Raw genomic sequence first — 11135 nt, forward strand, 5'->3', positions numbered from 1 at the left:
TGTTGTTACATTTCATTTTTAATCACCCAATCCTATCATCTACAACGGAAGATCGATTCCATAAAAATAAGAAAGAACGATATTAACATTTACTAAAAAACTTAACAATTAACAATAACGAGAGATCAATCACCAGCAAAACGAATTCAGTATCTACTAATGAAAGATTAAAAAAACTAGAAGGAGAGAAACGAAGAAGAAATATTGTGATCCTAAGATTAACCCGAACAATTCAGATATGTTAAAGAATGCAGAAAGTTTCATAGAAAAGAAAATGGATATATATATATATATATATATATATATATATATATATATATATATATATATATATATATATATATATATATATATATGGGTCATTGCTATTAAAATGTACATTTTCAATTTTAAAAAAATTAAATGTTAAAAATTTAAAAAGCCAACTATGAAAGACCTTCATAGAACCAGAAGATCTAAATATTAATACTCTAATAACAGGTAAAGCTTAAACATTTTTATATTTCTTAAATTTTTAGATTTTACAATTTGTTTGTTAACGCAAGTGAGATAGTAATTAACAAAAGTGAGAAAATAGGAATCTATATTAAAATAACAAGTTTGAAAATAAAAATTGTATTCTTAGTTATAAAAATGCAATGTGAAATTGTATAATAATATTGTAAAAACAGAAACACTTATGAAATATAAATATTACTTGGCAAAGAACTAAAAATATATTGTTCCCGTTTGTTTAGATCAGGTGACGTCAAAATACAAACAACTTCGTCTAATGAAATGGTAGACATATCTTCCTTTTCAGGAAAGACAAATTTGTATTTATGAATTTGTTTTAAAAACTTTACAGTATAATTATAATCTTTGTCAATATTTATTACCAGTCCAACAAAATTTTTACTATACTTTTTCGAAGATAACTTAACCACAATAAAGTTATTAAGTTTTGGTCTAATTGAATATTTTGTTTTTGGTGTCTTAGACTCATTTAGAGTCATTTCATCACTATCCGAGTCTGATGAGTATATATCTTTGTATTGAACTTGTTTTCGTTGTGTGAACTTTACTTCTTTTTCCTTATTTTGTTTTCCAGATGTACCATGTAATACTACAAGTTGTGTTAAGAAAATCTTAAAAATAAAGCAAAAAGAAACAATTCTAAAGTTAAAAACAAAGTATAAAAAAGGATAGATTCATTTGATTGCATCTGTGGGTGATGATCATTCTTATTTTGGGACGGATTTAAATGTGTGATGTCCATGGTACCAATTTTATAATGGCAACATTCTTGACCTCCCCATGTCAAGCATGATAATGTTCTTGCCTCTAGTAAATTATAGGAGGCTTTTGTCCAAACAACTTCTCTTATAGTCATTGTACCTTTAAATGTTTTTAAATCTGAAGTGGATACTTCATTTTCAATTTTTTTAATTTCCAAACTAGAAACTGTATGACATAAAATCCCCTTACAATTTTCTCGAAGTTCTTTAATTAAACTATTAAAGTTGTCTAAATCTTTTCCTTGGGCCACTAAACTATCTTCTTTTCAAACATCCCCCAATACCATCTGGTGCTCCTTTGCTATGTCCAGACTCACTATAATGCCATCTTATAGCTTGACAGGTAAAAAGCTTCGAAATATATGCCACTATTAAAAAAAACATAGTTTTATTTTTATATTGTGTGGATGGTCCATCACTCAAGAAATGTACCATAGATATACTGGAAATTAAGGTTTTTACATATTCTGCAATGGGTGTCAAATGGGCACATATAGCAAAAGGATCGTGACGAAGATTCTCGGAAAATGTACACATTGGACTTTTTTTGTTTTGGGTATAAACCATTACAGTGTGCAAACTTATCTGTGGTTTGGAACCACCAAAATGAGCAGATTGGATTTCTCGTCCATATTTACATATATAATTTTCAGAGAAGTCCAGGTGTATAAAAACCTCATTTTCCTTTAGGCTATTCTTAATTGTGTCGATACATTTATATTGGTGTTTAATGTTAAGTTAGTGTTTTAAAAAATAGGGCAGTTTTTCTTTAAAGATGCTTACAATATTTTCTTTTGTGCTCTCAACTTCTTCCTTTATTGTCTTTTGACACATTTTTTTCTCGCCCTTAACAATAATTTCGCTTTTTTTGAAAGCCATTTTTTATAAATTATTATGCTGTCATCAACATTGAAGAACTGTATTTCTTTATTGCGGCATGTTAAACATAAACGCCCTAAACATTCTTCATTGTTAACATCACAACGTATTTCCTTCACTACTTCTGTTGAATTAGCAGCATTTATGATATGCAATGACTTTAATTTAGTTACAAGTAAAGTGAAATTCTCATGAATTATACAAAGACATGTTTCTCTGCTTTTTTCTGTGGGAAACAACACCCAAAAAGGTCGAAATCTACAAAATCTAGAATAGCCCACTTTAACTTCAGGATGCTTAGCCTTAAATAGAATAAAAAGATTTTTTAAGGAATCATTTAGGTACCGTTTCTGCTTTTTAATTTTCTTATAACAGTGTCCTTTTTGCCAGGGCATAACCGACTTACTTCATCTTTTTCAAAAAAGCTTGAGATAACTTCCTTTAATCCTAAAAACAATAACCTTCTTCTTTTTAATACTTGCCCAGAATTTTTATTTTTTAGGATTCTTCTTGAACTAACTGATCTTACCAAATTTTCACACCTATATTTTTTTGCTTTGCAATGTTGCTTCACAACAAATCTTTGCTTGTCCTTAAATGTTCTTTGTTCTTTGTAGTTTTCCTTTACCTGCTGCTGAAGCACTTCTCCAATGACAAGTTTCTGTTTTACTTCTGGAGTAACCTTCTGCCCAATGAGCATTTCCCGAACATTTTTAGTTGGAGTGTCAGGACCTTTTTTCTTTAATCTTTCATATCTAAAAAAAAGGTAATATTATTTTACATTTTTTTTTAATTTTAATATTACTAACTTTGTAATTGAAATTATGAAATTTAAATGATGTTTACTTATTGATTCTATTATTTTTGTTAAGATTTAAATTATTTCATAGATATATAATACCTACCTTTTTTTGTATTTTGAAACCTTCTTACATGTCCTTTCTAATTTAGCTTTTAACAGCTCTATTTCTTTTTTCATTCTTTTCCTATTTCTTCGTACTATTTGTTTTCCTTTTAAAGACTGTCGTGATGACTCAGGCTGTGGATTTTGTTGAGGTGTAATATCTTCTGCAAACTCCTCAGGAACTGGAGTAAATGATGGGATTATTTCATTAAGCTGAGCCGAAAGTGTTTCTCTTTCTTTTTTTGCATAGTATGATTTTTTACTTTTTTCTCGCCAACATTTTCTAATATTTCTTTGCTCTCGTTCTGATAATTCATCAATTCTCTTTACTTTACCCGCTTCTGTTCTAGCTCTATATCGCTCTCTAGCCTTCCGTTTTTCTTCTTCATGTAATGCCGGATTATTTTTTATTTTTTCTCTTAACGTACGCATCGCATTTTTTGATCTTTCCCGAAGAATGCTCTTCTTTTTTTCATTGTTTTTCGCTGACTTTGCCATGTCTAAAAACTTCAAAATAGCATATTAAATTAAAAAAATATATGTTTATTTTTTAGAAAATATGTTATCAAGATTTAAGTACAAAATAAGAACATTTTATAAAAATTTAATCAAACTTCATTTATGTTAACTTTTTCTCAATTTCGTTAACACATAAATTAACGCAAGTGAGATTAACTTAAGTGAGGTTTTATTATAAATTTCCCGTCAAATCCCGGGTAAATTGTTTGGATGGTGACGCTATTTTAAAAATAACTACTTTGCTTAATTTCCTAGCATATACCGTTTGCAAACATTATTGATTAAATTTTTTTTTTAAATATACTTATTAACAAAAGTGAAACATTATGCTTACCGTTTGTGGGTCTTAACACCGTTTTACTGTTAATATTTGTTAAATTTCACAGAACAACATACCTCTCTCAAGGATTTAATTAAATTAAACAAGACTTGTCAAAACACTTTTAATGTCACACTATCAGCGCCGACCAACTAAATTTATGTCAAATAATAATTCTATTAACGAAAGTGAGAATGAATGATGAGGACACCTATAAAAATCGAATTTTAAACTATAAAATAAATTATTTTATAGAGAATGATAAAGCTAAGAAATAATGTCAGCCATTTTATAATTTTCTGTAATTATTTATTTAGATGTAATATATTAGAATGCTGTTTTTCTATTTCAAAGCTTATATGAACAAGGTGGGGACATTAACGAAAGTGAGAATTGAACCCTTTAATTAAAAAAAAAATACAGAGTAGATTTTATTTGTGGAATTTAAAAAATCATAGGAACTTAGGTTTTAATGCACTTTATTTGAGTGTAATATTTTGATAATTATTTTTTGTTATTATACCTTATTTTTGCTTGAAGGACATCAAAATGTACATTTTCAAAACAATGACCCATATATATATATATATATATATATATATATATTATAGTCAGAAAAGGAGCATGTTAACTTGGGAAAGGATCACTTCAGGAGCAATGCAACCAATTTGTGGAATTACAGTTGGAAGACCATGATGGTTTCCAGGGCAACAACTAACAATAACCACGGAGGAAGCTACAGCTACCTGGGGAAAGGAATGCCAAACTTTCAACCGTTTAAAACAAATGGAAAAGGATAATGCGAGTGAATAATAAAAGTAAAATTTAATGGCATGTCTCGCAAAACAGGAAACCAAAAAAGGTTTATGGAAGGCAACCATATATACGTATTTCTGACTATTGGTCCTTTTCAATACGGTGCAGCCAAGTTAGAAAAGGAGCATGTTAACTTGGGAAAGTATCACTACAGTTTAGTTTCTACCGTGGATGTGTTAGTTGTTGCTCTGGAAACCTCAGAGGTTTCTAAAATTACCTACAACCTTTAAAAAGTAACAGAATAATGGCAAATTTATCAGAAAAAGAAAAGAATAATAAAGAAATCTGATGAAACTGGTAGTGCAAAGGATCGTCCAAGGTCTGGTGGACCGAAAACAGTAACTAATGACGATAAAACTTTAGATATCCTATTAAACGGTCAGGAGAATCCTAAAATGTCTACTAGTGAACTGGAAAAAAATCATGACAGTAGAAAGTCTGTACAGTTACATGCACATAAATTTCATCCATACGAAGTTTAGACCCACCAAGAATTATCTGAAGATGATTTTGAATGCCAATTAGAATTTTGTATAACGGTAACAGAAAATAAAGACACAATTTTTTAGATTTTGTTGTATTCAGTGATGAAGCCACATTCTGTTTAAATGGTTATGTGAACAGGCATCATTCTCGATATTCGTCAGATTGTAATCCGCACTGGATGGAGGAGATTCATACACAATATCCAGAGAAAATTAATGTCTGGGCTGGTTTGGTAAAAAAACATTTAATTGGCCCTTTTTTATTGAAGGTACGCTGACCGTAGCCAAATATCTAGATCTTTTCCAAAATCAAATTATAGCTGAAATCAATCGTTTGTTTCCAAACATGAATAAATATTTTTAACAAGATGGTGCACCTCCACATTATCAAAGGGTACGTTAGGCAATATTTAGAATATACAAAATACAATTTTACCTCAGAGATGGATTGGTCGAAGAGGTATGATAGAATGGCCGGGAAGATCACCCGATTTGACACCAGTTGACTTTTTTCTGTGGGGTTATTTGAAAAACCGCATTTATATTAACAGACCAACTAACCTAAATGATTTAAAAGATCGCATACGTCTTGAAATGTAGTTAATTACTGTAGAAATGATTAACAATTCTATTCGTAGGTTTTACGATAGATTGTATCATTGTCAACAAACAAATGGACAACCTTTTTGAGCAGTTACTGTAAAGAAAAAATTGTAATTTAGTTCAATTATATTCTAGTGTTTTTCTTCTAAATGTGCCTATCTTCTAGAGATGTTGGCGACCACATTGATCCATCTTATTCTATTCGCAACAGCTCGAAGTAGATCAGTTGACGTTAGACCGGTCAGCCAGGATATACGTCTACGTCCAGGGCCTCTCTTACCCTCAATCTTGCCTTGTAGAATCAACTATGCCTGTATTGCGTTGTTTTCTGGTGTTCTGTACCTATTTAATTTTTTTGTGCATGTGGAAATCGTCATGTTTACGTTGTAGTGTTTCAATTTCCGTACATTTCTCCGTCAGCCATGCTTCTTTTGCTCCTTTTATCTCCTTTAATATAGTCTTATGCAACTTTTTGTATTCGTTGACATTTCTACCTTTTAATTTTCTTCGCTCTTCCATCATCTGCAATATTTTATCTGGCATCCATTCTTGCTTCTTTTCTCTTTTTGATTTTAGATATTCATGCAAAATTGTCGTAAAAGATGTCTTCATTTCGTTCCACTGTTCTTCTATGCCTCTAGTAGTGTCTTCAACTATTTTCGCAAAATTCTTATTAATATCTGTTTTTACTTTTTTCTGGATGTCATTTTCTTTTAGTAGTCTTATATCTATCTTGCGCCTCATTTTCTTATAAATTATTTTGAGTCGATGTTGATATTTGCAACCAATAGACTATGATCTGAGAAGACATCTGCGCCTAGATATGTTTTTGTTGAGGTGATAGAATTTCTAAACCTTTTGTTTATATTGATAAAATCAATTTGGTTTCTTATGATTTTCCCTGGCGTATCAACGGGTGCTTTCCATGTACAAAGCCTTCTTGGCAGAATTGGATCAGTCTTTCTCCTCTTTGGTTTCTTATGCCAAGACCATATGACCCCACGACACAGTTTTAGAGAGTCTTCTAGAGTCTGATAGACATTTTCTATTTCTTCTTCAGTAGATTCTGATGTCGGTGCGTAGACCTGAATGATGTTTATATTAAAGAGACTTGAGTTAATTTTCAATAGCACAATTCTGTCTGATATGGGCGTAAATCCTATTACTGCTTTAGCTATTTTCCTTTTTACTATTATCGCTACATCATTTCTGTTTCTTGTTGTATCCTCTTTAGAATAATAGATATGGTCTTCATCTATAATTCTTATTCCAGAATTTGGCCATCGAACTTCACTGCATCCTAAAATATCTATGTTCAGGCGAGTCATTCCTTGAATACTATTTGCTGCTTTGCCTGCTTGGTACATGCTACGAATGTTCCACGTACCGATCCTTTTAACTTTTGGGACATTATTGGCTGAACGGGGGATTCTTAGCACTCTCTTCACTCTTAAGGGGTGCCCGGGACTGAGGGCTGTTTGTTTTGGATTTTAATTTCTTACGGATCTTTAATATGGTAGTCATCCCGTGGCTTTCCACATCTCAATGCCGTTGGCTAATTTAGCTCTTCCGCCTTTGGAGTCAATTTCTCAACTCCAGGGCAATGAAGTGCCCTACCACATGTCAGTTCTTCCACCCGTAGCTGTTGACTAACAAATGGGGGAGTACTTTTACCGGTAATAGTTCGGTTACTTTGCAGTATCATAACCGGTTAAATCATAATTAATGCCTGTGATTATTCAGTATCAGACCGGTAAAAAGATTTTTCTCTACCGCTCCGATCCTGTAATGACAGCTGTTGCCCTATGCCATGCTCTCAGTATATCCGCGGGCGTTTATTTGGCAAATCCTTATTCACACCTTCCCACATATCTGTAGGACGTTCCCTATCAGCCATTGGGACGTGCCTTGAGTTGTAAAATACCATGTGTATAAAATTACATGTTTTATATTTTTAACAAAGTTTCTTCAATTATTTGGTTAATTATTTATTATTGCATTAAGTTACTATCATTTTTGAAAAGTGGATGAAATAAGCTTTTATTTGACGTATGACTCAACCTACGTTGCTATTTAAAAAAAAATCAAGGTTGCGGCGGTACCAGAAACAATGACGTTATACAAACTTGAATTATCTTATAAAATATCCAGAATATAATGCCATTTAGTGTCAAAAAATTTTCATAATTTTTATATTAATTAATAAAGTTAATTTGTTTCAAAGTTAAAGCGTTGTTGCCAGACTTTTTCGCAACCCTGTATGTCTTCTTTCATTACGCTGCCTGAGTATTACAAGGATGTATGTAACAAAATTAAAAAATCAGCAATTTTAAGATAACAAGGTTCTATGTATCATAAGGCACCCATAGAACTTTGTAAATCTAAAATATATGCATGCAATCCTCTAAAATTAATCGAAAATCATTGGCGTATGTTATAAAAATATGAAAAGAGCGCAAGATAAGTCCTATGTTAAACATACGACTTTGTTTTTCGCAAAATTTTAGTGAACTTTTTAAACTCATAATAACACGGTCCTATGTAGTATATAGAAACTGTCATCAATTTTATTACTCGATTTATATATGCACAAAACAAACAATTCTAGTAAAAGTTGACTTTTCCAAGGAAAATAAAGAAATACAGTCTATCCCAAACCCTTCTTTCAGTGCGTCACTAATTTTGACGTCATATAGGATTTTAAGAATGTCGAGAATTATTGCATGAAATTTGAGTTAAATCTGACAGTTGAAGGATCGTAATCGGCTAAATGTGAAAAGGTTATTTTTTGAAAATGTGGAGTAAAATTAGAGGTCCCGTCCTGTATAAAAAATTTTATTGTGCATTATATTGGAACGGCAGTTTGTCATAATTCCTATTCTATACATTCCAAGGAAAGTGCTTAATTAGCTAAGATTTATTTATATATTTATTATTATTTATTACAAACACTATGGCTAAAATGTATAGTATTTAAATTACTAATGTGAATATTTTTTAGAATAATTTAAAACTTACTTCACGAACGGCAGAAACTGGTAATAAAGTTGTCCCAGCCTCTTTTTCTAATTGAAAATAATTTAATAATTTTAATATTAGTCTTTGTTCATTTTCGGTATATCTCGGCATATTTAAAATATTTTTATGACAATAAATACAAAATTAAATTTTCACTGTAAAATGTCTGAAAATACTATCCTGGAATGACAATTATCGTTTTTTCAGTTGACAATGTCAAAGTACTGTCACTGTCACTATCGAGACCATCTGCGTCAAATTATATTTTTGCGTATCATTGATTGGATATCTATTTAGCGTATTCTAAACTCCAACCAATTATACATCCGTAAGTAGAATTTGCTTTAATATGCACATACCCGTGAACGATATATAATTTTCTAAGTTCTATGTATAATAATCACAAACTCACGTTTTTTTCTGTCACTTCTAGCTTAATGCGTTAGAGAGAATTCGATAAACTGTGACGCACTGAAAGAAGGGTTTGGGATGAACTATATGTAAAGTTCGTCCCAAACCCTTCTTTCAGTGCGTCATAGTTGATCGAATTCTCTCTAACACATTAAGCTAGAAGTGACAGAAAAAAACGTGAGTCTGTAATTATTATTCATAGAGCTTAGAAAATTATTTATTGTAAAGCTAATTCTACTTACGGATGTATAATTGGTTGGAGTTTAGAATACGCTAAATAGATATCCAATCAATGATACGCATAAATATAATTTGACGCAGATTCTCTCGATCGTGACAATACTTTTACAATCTCAACTGATAAAATGATAATTGTTATTCCAGGCTAGTATTATCAGACATTTTACAGTGAAAATTTCATTTTGTATTTATTGTCATAAAAATATTTTAAATATGCCGAGATATATCGAGAAAAAACAAAGACTAATATTAAAATTATTAAATTATTTTCAATTAGAAAAAGAGAGATTACGATCCTGCAACTGTCAAATTTAACTAAAATGTCATGCAATGATTCTCGACATTCTTAAAATCCTATATGACGTCAAAATTAGTGACGCACTGAAAGAAGGGTTTGGGACAGACTGTACACAGCAATATGAGGAAAATTCCAAAAATCAACTACAGAAAAATAATAACAGTTTACAAGAGAAAAAACGTACTAGAAAGAGATCTAGAAATCCCGAGCGTTGGGCCTGCAATATTAGAAAACAAAATTTTGATAGATAACTAGAATACATTTCCTCACGAAAGTAGTTAAGGCTGTTTTATCGGTGCACCAAAACCTAGGGACAGTGTTTTCTCTGTTATTTACTGACAAAATGTCTCGAAATTTGGACACGTTATTCGAAATTATGTTGCCTTTAAACTGATGGTTTTACTTTTTTTTTATTTTTTTAAAACTTCTGTTGAAAAATTGGAATATACTGTTTAACGTTCTATTATAACCAAACTTTTTACGCCCATCACTCGAAAGAGTTTTTTTTTCTGTAATCGTTGATTTTTGTTTTACCTTTCTGTGTCCAGTAATCGTCGAGAAAAGCATGTTCCAATTTTAAAGAAAATTGCTAAAAAATACTGAAATCTAATAGTGAAACGTGTTACTCATCATTGGGCTTAGTTTCATCGTTATCGCCTTCGTGACGTCAAATCTTATGAACGTACGGTCAGTTAGTTCGTGTTAAAACTAATTTGAATGGAGAATAATGCATTTCTTGTCATTAAACTATCCGTCCTCCCGCGGCACTGAGTAAAGATGGTCTGGCGTAAGCAGTGTAGAAAAGTAAGTGATACGCCCATTTCAAATCGCAGTGTACTTGAACTGCTAAAACAGACTTAAGACCAGCAAGAGAGATAAAAACACATAAAGACTGCTTCGAGAAATTCATTTATAAATGTGCCAAAAATATAAGCGAAGAAGACAGAAAAAATTTATTTTCTGATTATTACAAGCTTAGTAGCAGTGAAAAAAGGATGTTTATTTTATACACAACTGAAATGAGTATTCCACATCGAAGGAGAAAAGGAAAAAATGCCCAAAACTCAAAAAAACTAAAACCTTTAAATTCTTCTTTATTTTAAGTAATAACTAAATACAGGTTTGCAAACAGTTTAACTGCGAAACACTAGGTATAAATCAAAAACCTATATATTTACACCGTATACAAAAATTCTACAGAAACGAACACAACTCGTCAAAGTGTTCAGGGAGAGCATAGAAAAAAGTTTCATCAGATGCAACTTCCAATTTTGTTAGAGAACATATTAATATGTTCCCTGTAATAGAAAGCAGTTATTGTAGAGCTGATACTAAAAGAAAATATTTAGAGGGTGACCTATCACTG

The sequence above is a fragment of the Diabrotica undecimpunctata genome, chromosome 7 (genome assembly GCF_040954645.1).
Source record: "Diabrotica undecimpunctata isolate CICGRU chromosome 7, icDiaUnde3, whole genome shotgun sequence".
In the NCBI taxonomy this organism is placed as follows: domain Eukaryota; kingdom Metazoa; phylum Arthropoda; class Insecta; order Coleoptera; family Chrysomelidae; genus Diabrotica; species Diabrotica undecimpunctata.